The sequence below is a fragment of the Porites lutea genome, chromosome 11, assembly GCF_958299795.1.
Source record: "Porites lutea chromosome 11, jaPorLute2.1, whole genome shotgun sequence".
Classification (NCBI taxonomy): domain Eukaryota; kingdom Metazoa; phylum Cnidaria; class Anthozoa; order Scleractinia; family Poritidae; genus Porites; species Porites lutea.
In genome coordinates this window covers 8,902,244-8,913,510 of record NC_133211.1, presented here as the reverse complement: position 1 = coordinate 8,913,510, position 11,267 = coordinate 8,902,244, and positions in this window count along the sequence as shown.

Sequence of the window (11,267 nt, the reverse complement as noted above, 5' to 3'; positions counted from 1 at the left end):
TGACAATAGCGACAACTGTTACAAAAGCAACAATAGCAACTTTGGAGACAACAGTAACAATAGTGACAACTGCGACAACAGTGAGAACAGCAACAACAGGGACAATAGCAACAACAGTGTCAACTGTTACAACAGCGACAATAGCAACATTGGAGACAACAGTGACAACAGTGACAATAGTGACAACAGTGACAACAGCGACAACAGCAAGAACAGTGACAATAGCGACAACAGTGATAACAGCGACAACAGTGACAACAGTTACAAGAGTGACAACAGGGACAACAGTGACAACATTGACAACAGAGACAACAGCGACAACAGTGACAACATCGACAACATTGACAACAGCGACAACAGTGACAACAGTGACAACAGCAACAACAGCGACAACAGTGACAACATCGACATTAGCGACAACAGTGACAACAACGACAACAGTGACAACAGCGACAACAGCGACAAAAGGGACAACAGCGACTACAATGACAACAGTGACAACATCGACAATAGTGACAACAGTGATAACAGTGACAACAGCGGCAACAACGACAACAGTGACAACAGCAAAAACACCGAAAACAGTGACAACAGCAACAAAAGCAACAACAGTGACAACAGCAACAACAGCGACAACAGTGACATCAGTGACGATAGTGACAACAGTGACAACAGCGACAACTGTTACAACAGCGACAATAGCAACATTGGAGACAACAGTGACAAAAGTGAGAACAGCCACAACAGGGACCTTAAGATACGAGGATGCGACAAGCAACGACGGCTACCGGAAGTAAATTTGCACAACGAAGCATGTGCACATGATGCCCAAACTCATGTTTTTGTCATCCTTGTCTCATCGAGATTGCTATTCTTTCTATTTTGGCTTTGTCATGAAAACGTGAGTATTTCTTGGCTGGTTTTTACCTACAATAAGATGCAATCGACTCCCTTTTTTAGATATGCTGACCCTGATGTTTCTTAAGATCACATTCTTCAAGGTTTTTGTTGGAAATGTTTGGAAATGAGGAGAAAAAGCCATAATTTATGTCCATTATTTATTGCTGGTGTTTTGCATTCGTGACTATGAATGTTTCTGAATGCCTGGTGAAGAAAAGTAAATTATTGTATGTGAAGTTACAATAGATCCAGTTACAGTGGAGCAGTAATGGAGTTAAAAATGTTCAGTGAAAGTTACTTGACTTGTATCTCCTGAGAGGCGGCCGGTGTTTACCTGTGGCTCATTTGAAAAACAATTTCATTTTTAACTTAAGATTCTGCTTGAATTGGAATCTAATTTTTTTCGAAGCCTATGGTATGGAGTTGTCTTCACGTACGACAAAATGTTGTGCCCGGAAATCATGGTTGTTAATCCCTTCACTGGAACAAAAAGGAGCACAAATGCAAGAGCAAAGAACTGGGAAGAGGTCGCTGAAAACATGAACTGAATTGAAGCTGTTTATTTGAAAGTTGACAAAAGGGCACATCGAGATCACTACAACCTTCTCGTGAGAGAACTGAGAAGCAAATTGAAAAAAGAAAAAAAGCAACTGGAATTGAAACCAACATGAGCAGCATTGAAGTGGCACTAGAGGAGTTTAGTGTGTTGTTTGTGTATTCTCGCGTTTTGATGTCATTATTGCAAATATAAAAAATAAATAAATAAATAAAAATTCATATGGAAATTAAAGGCTCTTCGAGAAGGTTTCATCATATATTAGAATAAATTCATCATCACCTATCACACTGTCTAAGTAGCTTTCCAGAAGAAGGGTCCTAGCATCTTTAAAGGTCAACATATTTGTTGGTGAAAGAGATATTGCCGTTGCCGTCCCAAGTGAAGGGAAGGCACGACAGGGCTCGACCTAGTCTCACTCATCCAGCCCCGTTGCAGTCCTAGCTCCCTGTCCTCATATCTTAAGGTACCTAACAGCAACAACAGTGAGAACAGTGGCAACTGCCACAACGGTGACAACAGTGACACCAACGACAACAGTGACAACAGTGACAACGGTGACAACTAGTGACAACAGTGACAACAGCGACAACTGTTACAACAGTGACAACAAGGACTACAAGGACTAGAATACAACCTTCCAGATCACACCATCCCTTTGTTCCTAACACACTAACATCCTCCTTCCTTCAATTGACCAGCAAGTTACCTCACCCTCACTCAATATCAGTCAATTAATCAACACATTTATTTAAGTGTAAAACTAACATAGCAGTAGAGGAACCACTAAATGGGGACTGAGTTTAAAAGATTGTCACATGTGTATAATAATTTGCTAAATTAGAAAAACTATTCACAAGTGCGTATGAGCTTAGTAAAAATAGTAGTGTGTTCGTTATGCACTACATAGAGTGCAATTTGAGCACTGAGCACCAATAGGCAGGGAATTTAGGTCAGTCAAGCTGTTGCCTGTAGAATATGCTGTTTGAACATAGGTAGTGTAGAAATGTTTCAGGACTAATTTTCTGATGTTCAGTATGATAAGGAAATATACTTGCTGTCAATGAAAGTGTCATAAGAAACTACAGTTAGAGAATTCTAATAATTTTATATGTTTTTACTAATGAAAAGGGTTAGGATTACTGACTTGCAGGGTTCTCAATAGGATTTGAAGTAGGCATTTGCCCAACATTAAGAGGGCCACAGCAAAAACCAAGAGACCATAAACTAGGGAGGAATCTGTAGCATGTTCTTGAAAAAAATATTAAAATGTGGAAGCTCTGAAATGCAATTTGGAGGCCATTTTGGGCGCCAACTATAACTACTGGATTGAAATTTTGGAAATCTTGTCAGCCAAAGAATTTTGTAAAGTTCATCTCAGTTGTCAAGTACGGAAGCACCGTGGGTGGCCCAGGCTCAGTGCATAAATTACCGCGTGTTTTGATAATGTTTTGCATATTACGAAGGATTTATAGACTTTGTATGAGAAATTCAAGGTACAGTTATTTAAGCATAGAAACACAGGCATACCCCGGTAAATATAGAAATAAATTTCACTTTCCCAAAACAAGCTGCCCATTTTTTTGTTGTCCATTTTACCGTACCAAATACAGACCCTTTTTTGTTGCCACTTTAGTTTCTGTATGAACTGATTTGACTGTATTTCCTGTTTTATTTGGAATAATCAATGGCCCAGAAGGGTTTCAAATTTTTAGAATTTAATGGTGTTCAACCAGTTATATATGGTTTTAATGGTAATGGGTAACTGATTTGCATTTTCAGCCATTTTGTACCCTTTTTGAGTAATACTATGATTATAGGGTGGAATACCTCAACTTAATGATGCAGAAAAAATAGGTTAGGTGACTGGAAATTTAAACGATAGATTCTGTTATGTACCATTACCACACTTTTTAAGATTCTATCAAGATACAAATTAGGCTAGCACTTGGAACAAAAATTGTAAGATTTGGATTTGCTTGTCACTTCTTTTAAGATTGATTTAATTTTAGTTGACTACGTACAACAACAACAACAACAACAGACATTATAGGTGCGGCTACATGGGACACTTTTACTGTGGTTAATGACCCTTTTATTGTGGGAAATTGCGTTAGTGTTTGTGACTGGACTTTCCCAAAGGTAAATTTCCTGTGTAAAATACCGGTATCTATGGATACATAAAAAAGTACAAAGAAAGCGCCCATAACCTTTAACGTAGTAATTAACAAGGGTTTTTTGCTGCCCAAGGTTTAAGAAAGCCCATCACGAAGCTCTATTGAGTTGACAAATAGTTTTGTTTATCATCTAGGGCCTAATTAGTGGCTTTCTTTCCAGCAACACCAAAAGGTTGTGAAACTTTTGAAATAGTTTGTTCACACACCAGAAAATTGGAGCAAACGTTTGTATTTTTTGCAGGGCAAATTCGAATTTGGATTCACTCGTTTGTTCACTTGACTCTGAAATTTCAGAAATTTAACCTGGACGATCTGGGTTTTGTTCTTTTTTCTCCTAGATATTAACAATTTTTTTGAAACTGAAAATCTTACTTGCTCTGAAGTCCTTCAAGTGTTTCCTGGGCAAATAATAATTGTGTTCAAATGGAAATCAACCATGGTAAATAAATTGATGTGTAACCGCAAGTCACCTTGGTAAAGTTTACCCAATTAAATATTTACCATGGCAAATTTACCACAGGAAAGACCTTTTACCATGGTGTGTGTAACCACGCCTAATGATCCAACTGTTTCTGGTCTAGTGCAAAATAAATCTAAGAGCATGAATACCTGTGATTGACAGTCACTTAGCCTTTCGTTCATATGAACCATTCAATTATTGATCCAGCATAATCACTAAGTAGAATATCATGTGAAAAACAATGGGAAAAATCAAACCATGTTTAATTGTAGATAAATTACTTTTCATTAGAGATTTCCCCCTTTTTTATATAAATATATATATAATATTTAGAAATTATATATATGTAAAATTATTAAATATATATATATGTATAGAAATTAGTCAGTGCTTTTACTTGATGGTGATCGAAATCCAGGCCATTTAGAAATCGGGAAAAAATGTCCAGAGGTGAAAAAAACATTAAGGTCATTTGTTGCTAAGCAATCACAAATAGTCTTCCCCTAATAAGTGTTATATTTTATTGCAATTCATTTACCTTGATAAATATCTTCAATCGTTAATACTTGCTGATTGACTTTCACACCATGACTTCTGTGAGGAAAGAAAGTTAACCCATCTTTATTCATCATGATTATTTCAAGATGATAACAGAATGACAGAGAAACTGCCCTCTAAAAGTAATGGTGTATATGACAGGAATAATAATATAACAAACATTGCAGTGAAACAACTATTTAATAGGTGCGAATACACTAGCCATTTCACCTATACCAGTGGGCAAAGAGCTGTTGCGCACAGGGAAGTAACTTTTTGGTTAAGACTGATTTGCCCAAAGTGAAACTGCCTTGGGGAAAAATTCATGGATACACCAAAAACAACAAAATACTTCCCCAGAATAGTTCCAGAGGTAAGTACTGTAACAACCCAAAGCAGCTACACCAATCAAGAGAAAGTGAAATGTCACGAGTTGGTCATTTTCTTTATTCAAGGCACAAAAAATGCCATCCAGTAGTCCTGGAAACCAGATTTTCTTGATGGACGAGTAACTTTTGAAGCTCACTTGCCCTATGAGTAAGGGTCCCCTGGGCAAGTCATCCTCTAACTAACTCATCAACTAAAACAAAAAAGCAGTTGCCATGTCTTGTCAAAGTCTGTATAGTTGTGGCTTGGTGAAAGGTCAGGTTGTAAGGTGACTGGGCTAGTAATCTGTTGGTATGTGTCAGCTTTCTATAAATTGTCATTCGTAGTCTGTTGTTGTCATGTTAGACGAAGCAGTCTAGAAAAGGTGTTTTACCATTTTCCTCACAAAACACTCACAGCACATGTGATAATACCACTTTACTCTTAGCCTCCCACATAGACATTCTTAGGGGTTCATCATGCGTTCCCCACGAAATGTCTGCTGAATTGAGTAGTTGAATTCCATTCCCACTGTTTGCAAATATCAGCTGAAGCTCATGGGCAGATTATCAGAGGACCAATCAGCACTGTTAAAGTCGAAGTGTTGACAAGCCAAACACATACGTGCAAGCCTGGTAGAGTGTGATCTGTGACCAAAGAGTTTAGCTCTGGACAAGAATATTTAGGAGATAAGGTTTTTTTTTTGTTTTCAACCTGTTGCCAGGTTTTTTTTATTCTTACCACTATAAATTTTTTACAACAGTTGCAAAAAAATAAAATAGAGAGTAGAAAGAATGGAGAAAAATTATATAAATAAATACAATAAATAAAAGAAAACAAACATAACATATCGTAACAAAAAGCCAAGGAAACGAAGCATTAATGCTAAGACTATCACTACATCATTGCTACGCTCAGCAAAAACACAACACAACTACATCACTATACACAAACACTAAATATTACACACTAGACAGTAGGCAAGCACCACCTGAAGAAACAAATAAGAAAGAGCTACATGGGTGGAAGTTGTTATGAAAGTTCCCATTTTCTATTGTGAAAGTGGAGTTTTTTATTATTATTTGCAATGAAACGTTTGATTTGGTATGTTTTTTTGGCATGTTGGTAATAAAAGGCTAGTCATGAAAATGATTTACTTAACTTTGAATGAAAAATCAGATATTTACTCCAAGAATGATATAATTACCAAGGATACTGTCATCATTATCCGAGCAAAAATGGCCAAATAAAATATCTTTAATATCTAAGTTGGTAGAAACTAGGTCTTGAGACTTAAGAATGGTGTTAAGCTCATTCCAGAAAGTGTTAACCTTTTTGCCATGAAAGAGGAAAGGTTCTAGTGTCTCTAATTCTTCATTGCAGAAATAGCACAATGGAGTTTCAAATAAACCAAATTTCAACAACATGACAGTTGTGTAACAGATTCTATGAAGTATTTGTATTGAAACTCTCTTAATTTTGTGTCCAGAGTTATTTTGAAAGGTAATGAGTACACTCTTTCCCAGTCCAATTGAAAGGTCTCAGTGTTGAACATTTCATTATATTTTTTCATAGCCCTTGGCTCGAAAGAGATCATACAATAATTTAGATTAGATCTTATCTGTATAAATCTTTTTTCCTTTACGATGCAATGAAAAACTGCAATCTATATGGTGTTTGTTTAATGAGGTCATGGTTCCATTCGCCTTTAACTGTTTGCACCATTTCTCTGGGATGGCATCAACGAGACTAACAAGTAAAAAATGATCAACTGGCGAGAGGTGTAAAAGGCCTGGAAACCCAAGTCCCTTGAAGTTTCCATTTGAGTCAAAAAGGTCCCCTAACAGTTAAGAATCCAGCGTCAATTAATTTATGGTTGTAAACCATGAACAAGAATCAATACAGATGAACCTATTATTCCATAGAAATTGATTTGAAATCTCAGAAACTGAAGAAGGATTTATGGAGTTAAGGGAAGCCCACGACATTATGCATTCCTTGTAGAAGTCAGGGAGGGAAATAGGTATATGAGTAGTTAAAGTTGCAGTGAAACAAGAATTTGCCTCCCACTGGGCTCAGATAAAAGTCTAAGAGGAACTTCCAACTGGCTGTGTCTGAGTTTAAATACCTCTTTATACACATTAATCTTTGGGTGGCAATTATTGAGTTCAGGTTGGGCATTTTAAGCCCGCCTTTTTCAATTGGGTTTATAAAAGCCGTATGTTTAACTTTGTCTTTGACTTTCCAGACAAAAGAAAATAATAGACTGTTAATTTTCTTAATAAATTCTTTTTTACTTGACATGAGTGTCAGCCTATATGAAATCTTTGGCAGAGAAAACAATAGTATAATTTGCACTTTTCCGATCAATGTTAAACCTCTCCCAACCCCATCCCTTTTGCACATTTTTTAGCGATTTTTCAATAGATTCAAAGTTTAATTTGCAAAACAGTGAAGTGTTATATGTGAAATGAACTCCCAGGATTTTAATGGTTTTCTTAAATTTAGTGCCCTCTAATTCAAAGTTTCTTACTGCAACTTCTTTGTTACTAAGTAGTAGGATCTCTGTTTTTTCGTGGTTAATTTTCAGGCCGGAGTATGTACCGAATAAATTGATAACATTAATTAGAGTTAAATGAGATGGCTTATCGCAAACAAAGGTTGTTACATCGTCAGCAAATGTAACTAAATTAAATTTCATTCCCATTCACTTTAATGCCCCTGAGTTGAAGATTATTTTGGGGTGTCTACAAAACAAAGACCCTGAAAAAAGATTATTCCGATTATTCCGGGTGGAGATTGCTAATAATTCGAGGACTATGATAAAGAGGGATGTGAGAGTGGGTTGCCCTGATGAACTCCTCGTTTAATGTTAAAAGATGCCAGTAAAAAAAACATTGTTAGCTACACTGGTCATTATATTCTTATAAAACGTCTTAATCCACAATATACAAGGGCACCCAACAACTGCTTTCTGTAAAATATCTGTTCGGAGAAGTAAATATTGCCTGGAATTTTCTTTTGCTTCAGGACTATTAAAAATTTCTAGACGAACGTTCCATTCATGTACAATTTTCGAAGCTTATCTAATAGATTCCCCATAATTTTCTGAAGTTTACACTATTTAGTTTACACTAAACAGCTTACACTATTTTTCTTAGAAAAAGGAAACCTAAAATTTTTGGATTCTAAAATGTCATGGAGAGAGAAATCAGAGAAATTCTCACTTTCGTAAAACGTTAAATTGCACCTAAAATTTTTGGAACAAATAATACTGAAGTCCTTGTAATTTCGAAAAGACTCAAGTTCCCCTAGGATAACCGAACAGAAAAAGATTTTGTAGCACCACTTAAAACGCATTTCTAGAGAAAAGTACTCTGGATAGCTTAAAAAGTGTTTTTAACGTATTTTGGAGGAAACCGTTGTTGGGTGCCCCTGAATATAAAGGAGACACAAAAACCAAATAGTTCTAGAGATTTAAAAAGAAAGTCCAAACTCGGGGAGTCAAAAGCCTTCTCAAAGTCTATAGCGGACATTATCCCTTTATATCCTTTCATTTCTGTATTATCCATGATGTCACTTATTGTTCTAACTGCATCAAAAATCGTTCTTCCTGTCACGAAAACATTTTGGTCATGATGGACTAAATATGGCAGGACCTTTTCTACTCTCTTTGCGATAGCTTTTGAGCCTATTTTAACGTCTACCTTTACTAGAGATATCGGTCTCCAATTTTTTATCAATCGTCTATCTCTGTCTTTCTTCTTTACGAGGGTTATTATAGCTTCTTTCTGCAAGGTAGATAACTCCCCATGAACATAAGAGTAGTTTATGAATTCGACTAGCAAGTAACCTATTTCTGGCCAGAAAAATTTATAAAACTCAGTTGAGAGTCCATCATTCCCTGGAGCTTTGTTGTTTTGGAAAGTTGAGGGAACCTGAAAACATTCAGAAACTGTTAATTGACCTTCGCACATCTCTCTCATGGCATAATTTAGTTTAGGAACTGTTGATGAGTTCTCTACAAAGGGACAGCCAGTGAAGTCAGATTGAATCTCCGGTTTTTTGTCAAAGATCTGAATAAAAATCATAAATTTCCTTTAATATGCCAATAGCATCTGTAGTCTCTTCTCCATCTGAAATAAGTAATTTCCTAATGTAACCTTTTTTCTTATAATGCTGTTTTCCAAATTGAGAAAATATTTTGTATTCCTTTCACCTTGTTTATACCATGTAGCATGAGAACAGATTATTGAACCTCTTACAATATAATCATACTCTTTCTAATTTTCAAGGTTCTCAGCGGTTAGTGCTTCTGCAACTTTTTCTTCGCATTTCCTTAATCTTTCTTCAATTTTTTTCCGCTTAATTTTTCTCACGTTAGATTTTACTTTGCTGTATCTAATAGTGTCTTGCCAAATCTTATATTTAATGTAATCCCATTGCATCCTTAGATCTTCACGATAACTGATTCCACCAAGCCAAATATATAGGAAAACTATCACACATACATTGGACAAAATTGGAGTTGTCCAGTAGACTGTTATTAAACTTCCAAAATAAAGGACCTCTTGGGTATTCAGCTAAGCTATCAACTCCAAGAACAACAGCCAAGTGGTCTGTGTTGATAGCGGTTATAATATCAGTTTTTTGCGACATCGTCCTGAAGTGAATCGATTATGAACCAATAATCAAGTCTTCTTTGAATTAATGGTTTCGAACTCTCCAAATGTCCACAATGACATGTTCCATAATCAAATCTTCCAAAAACTTAACTGAATCTTTGACCATTAAGTTCCCGCCTAAACAGTCTAGGGTCGGTTTCAAGCCTACATTAAAATCTCACCCCACATGAAATTTAGGCTAATCAACATGCATGTAACAACAAAAATACTTTCACATAGAACAATAAAATATAAAAAGTGCAAACATAGCCAGAAAGAACTGTTTAAACTACATGAGAATGTGTCGATGCTCTTTTCCTACTCCTTGTTTTTAGGCGGAAATGAAGTTAGCTCCCCTTGAAAAAAACAATGAAATAAATTTGAAACTGGTGATTAAATTCTGGAAAAGCTGGTTTACAATAAAAGCGCAGAGAAAGTAATATACAGAATTGAGAAAAATGCAGGTATAATAAACAAAGAATAACAAACATCCAAACAGAATTATGTGTACTGAAGTCCATCGATCAGTAGGTACCTTGTATGGCTCAGATCTGCTAAAAGCAGCCCTCTTTCCTTGATTCCTAGCTTCAAACATCTTAGGGACCAGCTTCTTGCTCATTTCCACACCTTGTTTCGGCAGATAAGGTCCTATTCAAAAACCAGATTCATCTTCAATGGATGAGCGGCAAGAGAACACTGCTTAACGTTCAGGGTATCTGAGGAAGCATGCTATGATAGCTCGCGGTTCCCTGGGATTGCACTTTTCTTTTCCTACTCAGTGGACTCGATGGAATGCGATCTTGCAAGCCTCTTCAATTTCTAATTATGTTTCCAGGAAATTGTACATAGCCTCCTTAGTGTTCTCGTCTGTGCCTTCCTCACTGGTTCCATAAAAGCGCAAATTTTCCCGGCAATGGTATCCTTCATAATTCAAAAGTTACAGTTCCAGTTTGCGATGATCCTTCTCAGTTTTGTCCTAAAAACTTCCAGGCTTGACTTTCCTTCTTTGACATCCTTGTTCAGGCTACTTACACTGTTCTCCAGTTCATTCATCGCTGGAAGCAGTTTTTAAATCGTTCTTAATCTGTGCAACCTCATTTTCCAAGGTACTTACAGTAGCATATATTTTATTGACAGAATTTTGGAGTAATTTAATTTGAAAAGTGATGGCATCCAGTTTGGTTAACTTAGTCAATATTTTATCGGCTTTGGAGGCAAAGTTTTGTGCTATGTGTAGTGCTGTTAAGACAATGTCGCTTTGCTCGGCTTTAGCGTCCTCCGGGATCGTTAGGATATCCAAGACTTCTTGCAAGTCTTCAAGTTCTTGCTCTTCTTTCCTACGTTTAAATTCTGGCAAGTTACTGCTATAATCACTGCAGCTCTTTCAATTGTATAAAGACAGCAATTCCATATGATAAAAAAAAGCAAAATTTTCCTCCGGAGCTCACTAGATAAGTGTTGGCTTTTGTATATTTCTCTTTGTAAAGGCTGAATTAGATGTCATTTGTTCATTAAGAAAAGGCAACAGCAGGGTTGTACATTGTAAATGAACAAAGGGCAGAATTTTTTTTGTGCTATACTGTTTTGTAGCAAAGCCAACTTCCATT